Source organism: Procambarus clarkii, chromosome 21, assembly GCF_040958095.1.
Source record: "Procambarus clarkii isolate CNS0578487 chromosome 21, FALCON_Pclarkii_2.0, whole genome shotgun sequence".
Classification (NCBI taxonomy): Eukaryota; Metazoa; Arthropoda; class Malacostraca; order Decapoda; family Cambaridae; genus Procambarus; species Procambarus clarkii.
The window spans coordinates 4,294,054-4,307,190 of record NC_091170.1 but is presented as its reverse complement, the minus strand read 5'-3'; positions in this window follow the sequence as shown (position 1 = coordinate 4,307,190).

The window sequence follows — 13,137 nt, the reverse complement described above, 5'->3', positions numbered from 1 at the left end:
TGATATAGCTTGTCATATATAGGTATCTGGCTTCACAGCTAGCGCACTTTTGACAGGTCAAGACGAGGAAGCAAGATTTGTGCACCAGTTACTGGGTGATATGGAAGCTACCTCAAAGAGGATAATTTGGTGTCTACACCCTAGTTATACCTGGTGGACTAGCCTGCTGTACTATAAGATAAGGAACCTCTTCAATGTTTAATAATGTGTAGTTAATACTGTAGTTTGAATTGGCTGCATATATATTAATTTAATAACCCCCCCTAATGTGTAGAGGATCGATTTGTGAGATTAAGAGATTATTGCAGAAATACAGTCCACTTATCATTATACAAATTGCTATCGAAGTATATAAATTAACGTAAATATAAATTCATATAAATTAAATAAATATAAATCTCACAGGTCGGTTCCCACACTTGGAATATAATACCACACAGGGGACTTTGTTCTGTTTATGAATTATCTCCTTTACATATTCATGACCGTCTAACATGCAAATTACAGTTAAAAGATCATCTGCAACATTGTGCCTATGGATAGGCTTACATTCCTTTTTTCCTCTCATTGTATTTTTTATTCCTTATTTGCTTGAAGTCTCGTGGGGCTAAATCTGAATCTTCCATGAGCATATTTTGATAAACCTCTCGTGGAGGATGGCTCTTAACCATCTCCCCTATCTTTTCTAAAACTTCAGGCCTAGTCCGAATATATGGAATAGTTTTTTTGGAATTACGATGCATGGTAGCTCCTGTAAACTTGCTAGAGTATTCTACGATAGCTACAGACTGCATCTGTTTAATAACCGTTACTCTTTTTTTAAAGCATTCTTGACCTTTGAGGACTGTGTAATACTTGTGCATGTTGATGATAGTATCTGGGGAGGGCTGTGGATCTAAGGGTACCCACTGCACTTTCCTTTTAAACATAACTCGATTAAAAAATAAATAATTTCTCATATATATCACCCACAAACTTTTGTTAAGTGTTCAATACATAGTAACTGTTCACTGTGGCAGTTTTAGCACTGTTCCACACTCCACAGTCGTCAGGAAAGTTACTTCGTATTTTGTCACCCCTATTAAGATTATGTGAATTGTCAACCACATAAAATGTGTCTTCTTTAGCTCCACGAGGGATCTCTTTAAAACACATTGCGTTTCTCTTGCAAATGCCAATAGATTTCTTTTGCAAGTAAAAATCTTCGATTAGTTATTAATATTGTTATTAATATTAGTATTATTGTTATATGATGCCTCTTCACCTAGAAGTTAAACACACCAACCAACACACACTTGTGACAGCAACACAAGACAGAACATAAGATAAGAACATAAGAACAAGGGCAACTGCAGAAGGCCTATTGGCACACCCAATCCCACTCATATACATGTCCAACCCACGCTTGAAACAATCGAGATTAATCGAGAACACGAAACAATGGGTATAAATTGGATAAGTTTAGATTTATGATAGACTTTGGTAAATACTGGTTCGGTAACTGGGTTGTTTATTTGTGGAACCAATTACCGTGTAACGTGGTGGAGGTGGGGTCTCTCGATTGTTTCAAGCGTGGGTTGGACATGTATATGAGTGGGATTGGGTGGTTATAAATAGGAGCTGCCTCGTATGGGTCAAAAGACCTTCTGCAGTTACCTTTGTTCTTATGTTTTGCTTTTAATTACATGGATGGTGAAATAGCGCATATGTATGCATATATATGTGACGGAAAACATATATATGTGATATATATGTATGTCTAGCTTTGGAAACAGGTACGTCATTGTTTGATTGTAATCTATTTAATGCTAGTAGTTAAGAAATTGAGTCTGAAAATATTTAGCTGTCTACTATAATGTTTTCAATCATTTTAAGGGGCACCAGCATTGCTACCAGTTCAACTTGCAAGGTGAATGTAACAATTACACCATCTCCCTTGACAACACTGCCCACACTACACTTACCTATATACAACCCCTCCCAGGAAATCCTAATTGAAAGGTCACAGCCTGCATACCATCATAAACCAAGAGTCAGGCAATATGCAAGTGAGTCGTGGAAGGTTGCTAATGTGATACGAGTATTCCGGGTGGGACATATTTCTTTTCACCTAATGCATCTGTTCATCTACCAGTAAGTTGGTACTCAGGAGTTAGCCAGTTTGTTGTGGAGTTGCATCCTGGATGGGGTCAGTAATTCCTCCCTGGGGACGTAGTGGGTGGCCTTGATAAAAGCCTAACGTGTATAAATACACTCCGGCTTCCTGTCCCCCGATACAATGAATTTTAAACTAAATTAAATTTCAGGAGGATGGGTTCCTTGCTTTCTTACTAATTCAAAACTAATTCTTACTTCTTACTAATTCTTACTAAATTCTTACTAATCATAACCCCCAGATCCCTTTCGCAATATTACTTCGCAATCTCAATACCATCTAGTAAATATCTTGTAACTCTATCATCATTACCTAGCCTCAAAACCTTACATTTGTCAGCATTAAACTGCATCTGCCAATCCTTTGACCATTCAAAACCCTATTTAGATCATCTTGAATTGATAGTGAGTCTTTTTCTGAGCTTATTTCACTCCCGATTTCTGTATCATCGGCAAATTTGCAAATGTTACTGCTCAAACCTCAATATAAATCCTTTATATATATTATGAGTTGCAGTGGTCCCAGGACATAGCTTTGAGGCACTCTACTTACAACATTTTCCCACTCTGACTTAACCCCATTGATACTAACATTGTTTCCTTTGGTATAGTCATGCCCTAATTCAACTTAATATAGCACCCCAATTCCATAAGCTTCTATCTTTTTAATCAGACTTTCATGTGGCACTGTATCAAAAGCTTTGCTAAAGTCAAGGTACACAACATCACAAACCTTACCACTATCAACTGCCTCAACCATCCTGGAATAAAATGATAGAAAATTTCTAAAACATGAAGAGTAATGTTAAACATAAAGATGACAATTAAGGTTGGGAAGTGTATCGCCCCAGGGGAGGATTACTTTACCTTGTGGTTACTTTTTCTTTCCAAGGTTACGCGGATCAACGTCCCCAGGGGCCTGGTTTGACCAGGCCTCCTATCGTTGGTGGTCTGTTCAACAACGCTGTCACTTACACTCATTACATTATATGTGCATAAATAATATATAATTTACATTCTGAAATAGGTGATAGGTGACGTAAAAGGGGGTTTTCGATGTGGATTCAAAATATAACCTATTTAAAAATATTCTAGCAAAGCCCAGGAATGTAGTATACCATATACTACAGATCCAGATCGAATACTAAATGATCCAAAGTGGATAACAAAGGATCTGAAGAACCTTATAGGTAAAGTTAAGAAAGGAGATATATCACTTGATCAGGGCATAGAGATAGCCCTTGCGCCACCTATAGCTCTGCTGTTCAACAAATCCCTTGAGTGTCATACCTTCCCTGATATCCTTAAAAAAACAAGAGTAACGCCAGTTCAAGTATCTCTGGGAATTCGCATTATCTGCTGATGTAGACCTGACCAAATGTAAACTGTGTCAACAAAATTATTCGCACACACTAAATAATGTTGTTAATAATGAACTAAAAAAAGTCCACTTATGGATGTCAACCAACAAACTAACACTTAACATAAAAAAGACCTACTACATCTTATTTGGAAGCAAATCTACAAATGCAATTCAGCTTCAGATAACATATGCAGTAAATAAAGAACCTAAAAATCAAGGAAACTACAGACGGCCTATTGGCCCATACGAGGCAGCTCCTATTTATATTCATCCAAACTCATTCATATATATGTCTAACCTACACTTGAAACAATCAAGGTATCCGACTATTATATTATATTATTTTACGTGGTAATTGGTTCCACAAATCGACAACCCTCTTATTTTCATTTAATATTACACTTAAACATGTGTTGAGACTTTTCTTAACTTTCATTCAATAATAATAATGATAATAATAATAATAGTAATTCATTGTGTCGGGGGACTGGCAGCCAGTGTAAATATACATGTTATGTTATATCGGGTTCCCTCCTCCCCACAAGGTCTATTTCCTGACTCCCCAGGATGCAACCCCACAACAAGGTAGCTCCTGGCTACCTATTTACTGCTAGCTGGACAGGAGCATTAGGTGATAGGAAACACGGAAACCATTTCTTTCCTGACCGGACAGAAATGATCACATCTCACTTGCACTACACATATCACAAAACTCTATCCAACTATAAACATTTAAATAAAATGGAAAACAAAGGTATTTAACATTTCTTCTGGTGCATAACACAACACACCAGACGAGGCTAACCATAGCCCGTGCTACTTGCCCCGCTCCTGTGCCAGGTAAGTCCACTACGGGCTCACCATTTTTTTTTTTTTATGAGATATATACAAGAGTTGTTACATTCTTGTACAGCCACTAGTACGCGTAGCGTTTCGGGCAAGTCCTTAATCCTATGGTCCCTGGAATACGATCTCCTGCCGCGAAGAATCGTTTTTTCATCCAAGTACACATTTTACTGTTGCGTTAAACAGAGGCTACAGTTAAGGAATTGCGCCCAGTAAATCCTCCCCGGCCAGGATACGAACCCATGACATAGCGCTCGCGGAACGCCAGGCGAGTGTCTTACCACTACACCACGGAGACTGCGACGTGGTGTAGTGGTAAGCTATATCGTGGTGTAGTCTTCAGCTACTCGGAACTTATGTTCCGAGTAGCTGAATCTAAAACAACAACATGCATAACACAATTGTTTAGCTTACCTCAGACTGCAATATGATGCTCACCGTATTCACGCTGCTTATGACTCCTGTTAAGTGACTAAACTAAGTTTGGAAACAGACCCTTTTATCAGAGACGGAGACAGACAGAAATAGAGTCCAGGACGGACCGAAACGTCGTCATTCCTTCACCTTCTAGTGTGTGGTCTGGTCAACAGACCCTTTTATAGACCAGGAAGAGATGGGGCTTCTAGCTAATCTTGGGGATTGATTGATGAGGATAAAGCCATTCAAGAGGTGGCACGGGCATGAATAGCCTGTAACTAATCTTGGTTGTTGTTCTTGTTGTTTTAGATTCAGCTACTGGGAACAAAATGTTCCAAGTAGCACGGGCAATGGTGAGCCCGTAGTGGACTTACCTAGCACAGGAGAGAGGCGATGAGTAATTATCTAATCATCATTATCTAAATATCTAAAAAATGGGAATCTTGGTGTTAAAGGGAACTTATATACCCCATGAGAGTTTGGAGGCTGAGATGAACAGACTGTTCTTATCAGATGAACACATGATGAAAAATTTGAGAGAATGGTAATGGTGGACAGCAGTAACACACTTAAGAATTATGCAATAATAAATACAAATTCGTCCTTCAATTCTGGTAAAGTAGTAAAGTACTTAGCAGATTTGTGCGTCCCTTGAGGGACTTGAAGTAGAAGGGGGTAGAAATAGCTTAATATACTCTATCCATTTGAGATGTACGTTTCGCAATGAATTTACTTGAACTTGAACCTCAGGGAGAAGTATTGAGTCCCACCCTGTTTAATATACTAGTGAATAGATCCAGTGTCCTATTTACCTTTACTACACTTTCATATGTCACTAATATAGTGTTGTCACCTAAAAAAATTATGCATTTAGTTAAAAAAATTGCTAAGTCGTTCCAGCATATGAGTAGATTGAATGGCTAGTGCTGTGGGTCAGCTGTGTAAGGAGACAGCGTTGGTCAAGGGATTTACAGAGGTAATAATCTTAGAAGTATGATATAACTCCAGGCTGGCAGTTGACCGCTGACAGGTTGACCGCGTCAGATCAAGACCTCAACAATCCAACCCATCACGGGCCGCGGGTCTTTGAATGAGGATTTATGCTCAATTTAATTAATTTAGACATTTGTTTTTCTGGACTTCATAGTGAAAAATGTAACACAATGTGCTGTTGCTGAGCGTACAAGTCGTATTAAATATATTTTTAATAGAGAAACATACGACTAACATACACATTAAAGCTACGTACGTGATTTAGGAAATACTATAAAAACATAATTTTTAACATTAGGTATTACTGGATTATGCAAGTGTTGTACATGATTTTAGAGTACACGTACACTAATATAGCTTACACTAGTACAGCTTAATATACACAGTGTATATTAAGCTATAATATACATATAATGTGTATAATATACATGTGTACACTGCATTACTCACTGCCTGCCCTAACAAAGCTCTCTTCGTATCCATTGTTCTGCTGTTGTTGTTGTTTCAGATTTAGCTACTCAGAACGAAGTGTCCAAGGAGCACAGGCTTTCACTTTCAACAACGGCTTCTCCAATACTTTCGTGGAAGACATCATAAGAAGGAAAGTGAAACGCCATGCAACCTCTGAAGAGACAACTAACACAACACCTATACCCCCTATTAGACTATTTTACAGGAACTTCTTTTCCACAGCCCATAAAACGGAGGAAAGAGTCCTGAAAGATATTGTCAGTAGAAACGTTATCCCTACAGACAAAAATCAGAAGATACAACTGACGATTTACTATAAAACCAGAAAAAACGGCCAGCCTACTCATGAGAAACTCTCCAGACACAAAGCAGAACGCTTTAAAAGAGACCAACGTCGTCTATGCCTTCAAATGCCCTCTTGGGGACTGTAAGCCTAAAAAAAAACAATATAAAGGCAAGACAACAACATCTCTTTCCAGGTGTTTAACGATGCATAGGCAACAGGGCTCCATTAAGGAACATATAATCTCTTCCCACAAACAAACCATCGCCAGAGAAATCTTAGCAAACAACACAGAAATCATCGATAGATACAGCGATACTACACATCAAGAAGTCAACACCAGCAATCAACAGCCAATTAATGCACAACTATATTCTACCCACTTCAAGACTCCGCTCCAATATAGAAGCATCAAGAAATATGGATCAATAGGCTTTCTACAATTACTTCCATTCAATACCCATTGTTTCGTGTTCTGTCTTGTGTTTGAATTTAATACCCATTCAATACCCATTGTTGAAAGTTTGTTTTCACCTCATCCACCTCACCCAAATGTAGATATAAACTCGAAAATGTGTAAGCTCTATTCAGTTTCAGTTGTGTGTTTGTAAACTAAAGTCTTTGAAAATGTAATAAGTTTTACGAAACTTATATATACATATACATATATATATATATATATATATATATATATATATATATATATATATATATATATATATATATATATATGTCGTACCTAGTAGCCAGAACGCACTTCTCGGCCTACTATGCAAGGCCCGATTTGCCTAATAAGCCAAGTTTTCCTGAATTAATATATTTACTCTAATTTTTTTCTTATGAAATGATAAAGCTACCCATTTCATTATGTATGAGCTAAATTTTTTGTTATTGGAGTTAAAATTAACGTAGATATATGACCGAACCTAACCAACCCTACCTAACCTAACCTAACCAATCTTTATAGGTTAGGTTAGGTTAGGTAGCCGAAAAAGTTAGGTTAGGTTAGGTTAGGTAGGTTAGGTAGTCGAAAAAACAATTAATTCATGAAAACTTGGCTTATTAGGCAAATCGGGCCCTGCATAGTAGGCTGAGAAGTGCGTTCTGGCTACTAGGTACGACATATATATATATATATATATATATATATATATATATATATATATATATATATATATATATATATATATATATATATATATATGTGACAATGTCAGACCACGGAGGAAAAATGAAACAGGAAATTTCCTTAAGTACTTTCGTATATTAAATACATCTTCAGAAGGTCCTTCTGAAGTGGACCTTCTGAAGATGTATTTAATATACGAAAGTACTTAAGGAAATTTCCTGTTTCATTTTTCCTCCGTGGTCTGACATTGTCACATTCTTAATCACGTGTTTATTTTCGTGATATACACACATATATATATGTATATATATATATATATATATATATATATATATATATATATATATATATATATATATATATATATATATATATATATATATATATATATATATATATATATATATATATATATATATATAACTGAAACTCACACCCCAGAAGTGACTCGAACCCATACTCCCAGAAGCAACGCAACTGATATGTACAAGACGCCTTAATCCACTTGACCATCACGACCGGACAAAATGAGGTGATAGCCGAGGCTATATGAACCACCCCACCGCCGGCACTCGGATAGTTATCTTGGGCATAGCATTTTACCAAATCACCTCATTCTTTGGGGCACACGTGAGGAACACAAATGCGAACAAGCCTGAATGGTCCCCAGGACATATGCAACTGAAAACTCACACCCCAGAAGTGACTCGAACCCATACTCCCAGAAGCAACGCAACTGGTATGTACAAGACGCCTTAATCCACTTGACCATCACGACCGGACAAAATGCCTCCTTCCAAAATGGGGTGTGAGTTTTCAGTTGCATATGTCCTGGGGACCATTCAGGCTTGTTCGCATTTGTGTTCCTCACGTGTGCCCCAAAGAATGAGGTGATTTGGTAAAATGCTATGCCCAAGATAACTATCCGAGTGCCGGCGGTGGGGTGGTTCATATAGCCTCGGCTATCACCTCATTTTGTCCGGTCGTGATGGTCAAGTGGATTAAGGCGTCTTGTACATACCAGTTGCGTTGCTTCTGGGAGTATGGGTTCGAGTCACTTCTGGGGTGTGAGTTTTCTGTTGCATATGTCCTGGGGACCATTCAGGCTTGTTCGCATTTGTGTTCCTCACGTGTGCCCCAAAGAATGAGGTGATTTGGTAAAATGCTATGCCCAAGATAACTATCTGAGTGCCGGCGGTGGGGTGGTTCATATAGCCTCGGCTATCACCTCATTTTGTCCGGTCGTGATGGTCAAGTGGATTAAGGCGTCTTGTACATACCAGTTGCGTTGCTTCTGGGAGTATGGGTTCGAGTCACTTCTGGGGTGTGAGTTTTCAGTTGCATATGTCCTGGGGACCATTCAGGCTTGTTCGCATTTGTGTTCCTCACGTGTGCCCCAAAGAATGAGGTGATTTGGTAAAATGCTATGCCCAAGATAACTATCCGAGTGCCGGCGGTGGGGTGGTTCATATAGCCTCGGCTATCACCTCATTTTGTCCGGTCGTGATGGTCAAGTGGATTAAGGCGTCTTGTACATACCAGTTGCGTTGCTTCTGGGAGTATGGGTTCGAGTCACTTCTGGGGTGTGAGTTTTCAGTTGCATATGTCCTGGGGACCATTCAGGCTTGTTCGCATATATATATATATATATATATATATATATATATATATATATATATATATATATATATATATATATATATATATACAGAGTGTATCGTGATCACTCTGTATATATATATATATATATATATATATATATATACAGAGTGTATCGTGATCCAGCCTGTACTCCTCTTGACATACCAGAAAATATTCTGAGGAAACTACTCCAAGCTTGTACTAAAGAGGCACCCTTCTTGAGCCCGGATGGGCACATGTATAAGCAAGTAGTTGGGGTCGCCATGGGTTCTCCCCTAGGTGTCCTGTTTGCAAACTTCTACATGGGTACCATCGAGCAAAAAGTCTTAGTCGACATGAACTTGAAACCGGCCATATACTGCAGGTATGTTGACGACATTTTTACACAGGTACCTGATGTCAGACATCTGCAGGAGCTGAAGGAGGCATTTGAGCAGAGTTCCGTGCTGCGTTTCACTTACGAGATGGAAAAGGATGAGAAGCTGCCCTTTCTAGATGTAACAGTCATGGAAAAGAGCGGAGGTTTCCACACTGCAGTCTACACTAAGGAAACGAACATAGGAATGTGCCTAAATGCCAACAGCGACTGCCCAGACAGGTACAAGAGGAGTGTTGTTAACGCATATGTCGACCGTGCTCTCAGCCATAGCTCAGAATGGAAGCAAGTCGACGAAGAACTCTGTAGGGTAAGGCAGGTTCTAGTCAACAACGGCTTCTCCAATGGTTTCATTGAAGACATCATAAGAAGGAAAGTGAAACGCCATGCAACCTCTGAAGAGACAACTAACACAACACCTATACCCCCTATTAGACTATTTTACAGGAACTTCTTTTCCACAGCTCATAAAACGGAGGAAAGGGTCCTGAAAGATATTGTTAATAGAAACGTTATCCCTACAGACAAAAATCAGAGGACACAACTGACGATTTACTATAAAACCAGAAAAACGGCCAGCCTACTCATGAGAAACTCTCCAGACACAAAACAGAACGCTTTAAAAGAGACTAACGTCGTCTATGCCTTCAAATGCCCTCTTGGGGACTGTAAGCTCCAAAAAAAACAGTATATAGGCAAGACAACAACATCTCTTTCTAGGCGTTTAACGATGCATAAGCAACAGGGCTCCATTAAGGAACATATAATCTCTTCCCACAACCAAACCATCGCCAGAGAAATCTTAGTAAACAACACAGAAATCATCGATAGATACAGCGATAGCAAGCGGCTTGACGTTTGCGAGGCACTACACATCAAGAAGTCAACACCAGCAATCAACAGCCAATTAATGCACAACTATATTCTACCCACCTCAAGACTCCGCTCCAATATAGAAGCATCAAGAAATATGGACCAATAGGCTTTCTACAAACACTTCTATTCAATACCCATTGTTTCGTGTTCTGTCTTGTGTTGATGAAATTAATACCCTATTAATGCCACCTCTTGTTCTGTCTTGTGTTGATATTAATACCTAATTAATGCCACCTCACTCAAGTGTAGATATAAAATCGGAGATGCGTAAGTTCTATTCCACCATTTGGTCACCACTTGGTCCGGGAGACATCTCCCGTCACGCAGGGTGCAGTTGCGCCTCCACAGATCTCCAGTATCATCTTTTGATACTGGTAATGGCTCGAAAGGGCCACCACTTACGGGCTATTCATGCCCGTGCCACCTCTTGGGTGGCTTAATCTTCATCAATCATCAATCAATCAGTTCTATTCAGTTGTGTATTTGTAAACTAAAGTCTTTGAAAATGTAATAAGTTTTACGAAACGCGCTCGTGTCGCGTCAGACTAGAAATAAAAATGAATTTTGGAGAATTGATTTTTGATTTACCTCCAACAGTGAAAAGTAATGTACGAAAGATTGAGAAAATTCGTGTTAGAATTATTAATCTTACTTTTTCGGTCATATTTAATAATATATGTCTACAGGAAAGACTGCTACCAAAATATACTAAAATATATACTCACCTAGTTGTGTTTGCGGGGGTTGAGCTCTGGCTCTTTGGTCCCGCCTCTCAACCGTCAATCAACAGGTGTACAATTCCTGAGCCTACTGGGCTCTATCATATCTACACTTGAAACTGTGTATAGAGTCAGCCTCCACCACATCACTTCCTAATGCATTCCATTTGTCAAACACTCTGACACTAAAAAAGTTCTTTCTAATATCTCTGTGGCTCATTTGGGCACTCAGTTTCCACCTGTGTCCCTTTGTGTTAAATTGACTGTCTTTTATGACAATGTCAGACCACGGAGGAAAATGAAACAGGAAATTTCCTTAAGTACTTTCGTATATTAAATACATCTTCAGAAGGAATGATTTTACAGATCGAGTGATGGGTATAAATAGGCAGGAGAGAGTGGTGAAGTGGGGTGAGGTACAATACTTGGACAACGCAGACGGCCCATTGGCCCATCAGATGCACCCAATTGGCCCATCCGATGTAGCCCAATGGCCCATCTGATACAGCAGACATACAAGCATAATACATAGGTAATTATAACATAAAGAGGTAAATATATACAATGAATTAGTGAGACAAATGTTTTTCAATGATCCTACTTAAATCGCCCTTTAGCTGATCTATTAGAAATGGATCTAAGTTATATAGACCACTGCTAATATTCAAATTACTTTCTTTGGTGATCTGTATCAAAGCAGATTCAATTATGTTTCTGTTATAGGTGCTTTTACAATTTGTTATTGAAGAAGCACTCTCCCAATCAATTTGGTGAGCTTTTTCTAACAAATGCACAAACAAAGCATTAGACAATTGGCCATGTCTTACAGAGTATTTATGTTGCGATATTCTACATTTTAAATCTTTAGATGTTTGCCCGACATAGAACTTATTACATTCCTTACAAGGTATTTTATAAATGACGCAATTATCACTACGAGGGCTGTTCCTAACTAATAGCTTACCAACAGTGTTTTCGTAGCTAAACATTACATCTATATTAAAAAGTTTCAAGGCCTTGACAATATTCTCAAACCCAGAGAAATATGGTAAACATAACACATTCTTTGGGCGAATCCTTTCACTGCATACATTATTATAATATGTACGACGTGCTTTGTTACGACAAACTTCCAAAAAATTCAGTGGGTAACAAAGCTTAAGACCAATCGAATCAATATTCTTAAATTCTTCGTCTAAGAATTCTGGACTCACAACTCGAAGAGCTCTTAGATACATAGAAGAAAAAATTGACTTTTTTACATTGTATCTATGCCCTGAAAAATAATGAACATAAGATAAATTGTTCGTAGGTTTTCTGTAAACACTAAACTTTAATGAAGAGTTTTCCCTATGAATAAGCACATCTAAGAATGGCAAACATTTATCAATTTCAGTCTCCATAGTAAATTTTATGAAGGTGACTTGGTCATTAAGTTTGGCTACAAATTCGTCTGTGTTTACATCTGAAGGCCAAATACACAAGATATCATCAACATATCTAAACCAAGGAATGATTCCAGGAGTTATTTTTGAAACAAATTTCTTTTCAAAGAATTCCATGTACAGGTTTGAGAGCAATGGCGATAGAGGATTCCCCATTGCCATTCCAAAAGTCTGTAAATAATACTCATTATTTAAGGTAAATTTACATTCTTTAATGCACAACTTAACAAGACTGACAATAATATCAGCAGAAAGAGGTAAGTCATGGCTCATTAGTTCACGAGCAAGATAATCGAGAATATCATCGACCGGTACCTTTGTGAACAAGGAACAAACGTCAAAATTGATTAACTTTACATCAGGAGTGACAGGAACACTTTTCAATTTGTTAACTAAATCAAGAGAATTTGTCAAATGCGAAGAG